The sequence below is a fragment of the Arachis ipaensis genome, chromosome B06, assembly GCF_000816755.2.
Source record: "Arachis ipaensis cultivar K30076 chromosome B06, Araip1.1, whole genome shotgun sequence".
NCBI classification, from domain to species: Eukaryota; Viridiplantae; Streptophyta; class Magnoliopsida; order Fabales; family Fabaceae; genus Arachis; species Arachis ipaensis.
In genome coordinates this window covers 13,782,138-13,788,436 of record NC_029790.2, presented here as the reverse complement: position 1 = coordinate 13,788,436, position 6,299 = coordinate 13,782,138, and positions in this window count along the sequence as shown.

Below are 6,299 nucleotides of genomic sequence, written 5' to 3'. Positions count from 1 at the left end.
AGGCTTTTAATAAATAAGTATTATTTATATTTTTGTATTTTAAAATTATTTTTTTTGAACCAAAAAACTAAACATACTTAGGTGGAATATCAATAGAAAAGTACTAGACATATAAAATAAACTAATTCCTAATTATTTTTGGCAATGCCAACAACAACCCAAAAAATCGAATATCACTCCACTCTTTGTAACACTCCTAATCGACATGTTGACTACTTTCGTAACACCTATTTTTTTATTCCTGAAAATTTCGTCATTCCTTTTCAACCAAGTGCTCCAAAAGATAACAATAAAACAAAACTCACCAACATCGTGAACCACGTAAACTTATGGTCATTCAATTCTATATCCACCAGTTCTATATCCTGTATCCATGTTTTAAAGTCTTTCGTTGTTGCTGTTAACACACTGGCGCATTTCCTTTCTTACATCTAACTACACAACCTCATTGAAGTTACCTGTGTAGCAAAGAAGAACTTGACATATTTTCGATTAAAAACTCAACTCTTTCCACACAGCAAGCTTCTCCTCCCTTGTATGTGTAACACCCCAATTACCCTAAGCCTTACCTTTAGCCGTAAAGCAAAGGTTAATCAGAGATTACGACAATTCTAAGGCTTATACATAGTTATATAGAAAGAAATAATATATTCTAGAAGCCTGATAAAGGATTTAGCTCAAAAACAGGATTTGAAAAGCGCATAACGTACTGGCGAAGCTACTAACTTAAAACACAAGGTACAGATAAGATGTATCAAAACATAATAGTATAATATCATAAGAATCTAGCCACGACTCGCGGAGTTTAAGTCGGCTAGCCATATACAAACAACAAGAAGATTGTAGTTCAAAAGGGCTTATACAAGTTTTGTTCTTTCAAATAAAAGTCTCTAGGCAGAACAAAATACAAAAGTGAGAGAGTACAAGATAAAATAACCAAAAAGACAACAAAATAGAATAAGATTATCCGCTCTGCTACCATTACCCAACTCACTGCGGTGGGTCGCGACCTGCATCTGAAAAACAACAATAAAGTATAGAATGAGAACCGAAGGTTTTCAGTATGGTAACAGTGCCCAATGATGTAAGATGTAAGGCCCCGGGACGCCGAAGGCAATCCTAGAACTTCACATCACATATTGATATTCAAGCTTAGAACAAAATAAATAAATATATAAAGAACTTAAACCATAAACCAGGGTTGTCTAAACCTAGGGGAATTCTAACTAATACTGTTCACACCGCTGTATCCCACAGCCGTCGCCAACCTAACCTCCGTGTGATCCCATCGCCACCGCCTACCTAACCTCCTCAGCACCAAACAATCACAATATAAGTGCAAGCAAGTAAAACATAAGTAGAAGCATATAGAACAAGTAATTCAAGTAAGCAAATAGACATGTTATTCATTTAGGCATACAATTACAAGTCGGCAAAGCATATAAACAGATAAAAAATGCACATGATGAATGTCTATCCTATTGGCTCGTGATATCACTTGTCGGTCCATAAATGCCAACCCGACACATCCTTTCGGATGTCGCTTTTCTGCCGCACCCACGAATATAGTGTCGGACACACTCTATTGACCCACGGATATAGTGCCGGGCACACGCTATTCACTCACGGATATAGTGTCGGGCACACTTGCATGCATAACCCAAGGATATAATGCCTGACACACTCTTGCAGCAGAAAAGATTATCAATCATAAGTCAATCTCAGGAACATAATTCCCTGCACACTGTCATACTCAACCCAAGGATATAGTGTCTGGCACACTCTCATTATTCAACAAGATCATCATCCCAAGGATATAGTGCCTGGCACACTTTCCACATTCAACAAATCCATCAACAACCCCAAATCATCACCAGTCATTACCATTCCTCATCTCACATCTCCTTCAATTATCCATTTTCAACATTCCAAAGATATAGTGTCTGGCACACTTTACCTCAATAAACATCAAGCTCATAATACCCATCATCAGTTCTTAATTCCATTCCGAACTCATTAGTTCCTCAATTTCTCAATTCATTGTCAGTACTTCACTACTCTTCCTTCTCTCTCAACCACACTCATCCTCCATACCCCAGAAACCTAGACCTCCGTCTGCTAACTTTTCAAAATAATCACCAACTAAAACCCTTAGCTTATCTCTCATCTTCCCATACTCAAAATTACGTCCAAAAGCCTTAAAATGGTGTTATAGAAGCTTACAACCTTGTTGGGAAGGTGAAATAGTTGAAAACAAAGTTTAAAATTATGAAACAGGGCGTGTGCGTCCGCACAGGGGTGTGCGTGTGCACGCCCAGGAAGATTTTGAAAGTGTACAGGTACGAAAATTCACAAGCCTGTTCATTCGCACAAGCTGTGCGAGCACCCCAACTGACGACCCTTCCCGACTTGTGCGTGCGCACAGGGCTGTGCGTCCGCACAGGTCGTAATTCTTCATTGATGTGCGCGCGCACAACCTAGGCTAGCGTTGCCACCAGAGCCCTTTCCCCTGCCTGTGCGTACGCACAAGTCTGTGCGTCCGCACAAAATAACATTTTTACAGGGTTGTGCGAGCGCACAAGGCTGTGCGTGCGCACATATCAGAAAATCCTGAAATTCTGCAACTTAGTAGAATTTCAGATTTTCTACACCAACTTTGAATGTTCATAACTTTTTCTACAAAATTCCAAATTTCACAAACTTTATATCGATTAAAAGGATTTTCAAAGATATCTAATTCTAGATTAGTTTTATCAGATTTTGAAAACCGAGACAAAAGTTATGATCAGACAAAGTTCACCAAAAACTCACTTTTACCAAGAATATCAAAACCTCAACATTACCAACATTTCCAACCAAAACCACTTAAAAATCCTAATTTCTATCATCACCTACCATTTATAGCATATTATACCATTCCCAACCACCAAACCTCAATTATATGATACCAAAGTCAATCCTCCAGCAACACTTTCCTCAATCCTAATTCAATCATCATCCAATATCAAAATCAACCCCATTTCATTCCAATTTCAATCTCTCACACCATCCTTACCAATTTCAACATCATAAATTCACCAACATATTCCAAAATCATCAACTCATCATAATTCATGTCATGTATCAACAATCTTAACACTCACCTTCATTATACCAACAACATCACTAATCACCATCAATTACCAACCACATCAACAACAATAAATCACATATCCAACATCAAACATCATAATCCCTCAATACCACCCATCATTATCAAATTCACATATTTCTCATAATCATTAAATACCAACAACCTCATCAAATCATATAATCAATATTACTAGTATTTGAATTCGTTTCACACAACACCACCACTTCATTTATCAATCCTCATTAACAACACCAATCATCAACACTCAATAACACCAAAAATTTCCAATAATCATCATCAACCACAATAATCTAATACAACCCACAATTATCATCCATTCACATATAAATATTCATACACCAACAATATTCAATCCTATCTTATGGTCAACTAGCCTAAGTGTCCATGAACATTATATATTACATAAAGAAAACCGAAATCATGCCTTGGCCGATTTCCAAATGCACCAAACACCAAAACAAAGCCACCAAGCTTGATCTAAGGCCTCAACCAACTCCAACAAACACCAAAGCTCAAACTAACAACACATATATACCAACATCAAAACCTAAGATACATAAAATAACTAAACACAAAGGTTTAGTGAAACTTTACCTTATCCAATATGAGTAGGGGTAAAATCCAATAATTACTCGCTACTAGAGATCACCTAAACAAGCAAAACCACAAAACTTACTCAAAAACCAAACCTAAAACGCGCAGAAATTTAGGGCACGAAATTGGGGAGTGAGATGCGATTTCTTACCAAGTTTGCTTAGATAGAAACGTAGAGCTCATCGAGAACTTCGCGTAGCTGCAAATGGCTCATCAATCGGAGCTCCGGATCAAAAGTTATGGCTTCTGGAAGTGGAGGATGAATAGTGCTTCCATGGCTTCTCTTCTCTCTTCTCTCATAACCGAACTCTCTCTCTCTTTTTAATGAAAATGAGCTGAAAGCTCATTAAAGGAGACTTACACAAGTTGGGCTTGGGCCCGGTCCAACTCGTTAGCGTTTTTAGCCCGTTCGACCTAACTTTGGGTCAAACCTTTAACATTAACGCCCGGTTTTCCATTCCTAATATTTTTCTAAGGTTTTCGACTATTTTTCACTTTTTTCGCACAGTACCGGGCAGACTTGAACCGGTTCAACCGATTTAACTGTCGGTTCGCGGTTTTTCACGATTTTTTGCAGAAAACACATTTTCTTACTCGGAAAGACCTACTGAGTCCAAAAATCATATTTAAATCCCCAAATTCTCATTCTAACTTTCCGGAACTTACTTTGGGTATTTAAATTATTTTATTCGTGAAAAACCCGGTTCTTACAGTATGCGCACCATACACCAAGCAAACCGCACAATGAAAATTATTGTTTGTCAATTCCCCTTCTATACACAACTATCTCTCCCATTTGTAACAATTACTCAACCTAAACATCATATCATCCCACATTATTAATAAACTTCCGGAAACACCTTCTGATCCCATAAATTCTCAATCCACCACATCATTACCCCAAAATTGCGCTTTACCAAACTTAGTAAATACCTCATTCTTTATCTTTATCAATCCTAACATATTCACATTATTTTTACGCTTAAATTTTTTACCATTCTCCACTTTCCAACACCCCCATAAACCCCTTACATTCCGCGAACTAAAATCATTTAAAAACTTTATTACACACCTTATTTCGGTTTTTGGGCGGCTCCTTTTTGCTTTCTCTTTCTATTTTGGTTGCCTTACTTTTTGTGTCAATACTTTATTCTGAGCTTGGAGCTCCTGATTCAACCGCTAGATCCCAAGCAGTTCTGTTTTCAGCCATATCTTTATCCCAACCTCTTCCGTGCGCATCTTGATTAGTTTCACCATCTGCCTGCTCTGAGTCCCCTGAATCTTCCAAGTTCCTTATTATCTCTTCATCCTCCAACCCAATTTCCTCCACCACTGTATTCTCATACTCTAAATCTGAATCATGCACTGCATCACCCCTCATCAGACATATGCCAACATGCTGCTTACCACTCCCATCCAAACTAACGTGGCTAGCATGGATCTCATTAACTGCACTTGGTGGAATGTTTTTCTCCGTTGTGCTGTTCGGACAATTCTCTGCACCTCCGTCAATCACCTTCCCGGCTTGATTTTACTCGTCGGGTGCATCAAGGGCTTCATGCTCCTCCCTGCCCTCCATACCATCAAGCTCAATGCGCGGACATTATCACCTCCGCTACCAGCAACTAACTTCAGCACCGCTCTCAAATCCGCCTCGCCAGCGCTGTTCACCGTGGCATCAGCCCCTTCACGAATTCCATGACCAATCACGCCCCTCTTTTCACCGTCGCCCGCAGCAGACAGCAAGGAGGCTCTTTTAAAACGCACAACGACGTACTCTTTGTCGCACCACACAGTCACTTTGCCACCACACTCCACTAACATATTTGGCCTTATATGCTTCAACCCACTTAGCCCCAACTGAACTTTTATTCATCACCAAACCAACCCATTCTTTTCCTTTATCCCTATATTCCCAAGTCTCCATTCATTTAGAGATTGCTTCGTTATTGATTGTTTGAAGTTTCATAGATTTCGCACTCACCATAACTGTCAGATACACCAAAGAATTATCAGTTCGCGTTTTCAAAAAATCCTCATGCCGCTCATCTAAATCCTCAACGGCAATTACCTTTCTATCATTATCATGCTCTATCTCCCGTAGCCCCTGTGCCATTATTACCGCTGCATCCCATCTTAACTCCAACGGGTCTCTCTTCTAGTTCTTCACTTTCCTGGTGTTCTACGACAACTCTCACTTTCTCGTTCACCTCAATATCCTTATCTTTAATTCTTTCGTGTTTTCCATTACTAGACTCCCTAGCATCTTTGTCGTGCGTAGTGATTTTTTTCGGATATTAATCATCCTCCTATACTTAGTCTCACCCACAAAGACCTCTTTATTCCTTAATCGTATTCCATTCATCTCTTTGATGACCTTTAATGCCCTTCCTTTTGTAGTGTACTTGATGAAAGCAATCAGATAGATTCGGTCATACCTCTTTTTACGTATTAAATAGATGTTATTTATTCTTTTTGTCCACTTAAACATATGAAACAATTCATTCTTATCCACAAAAATTGTGAATGATTCACTCTCCAATCGGAGATA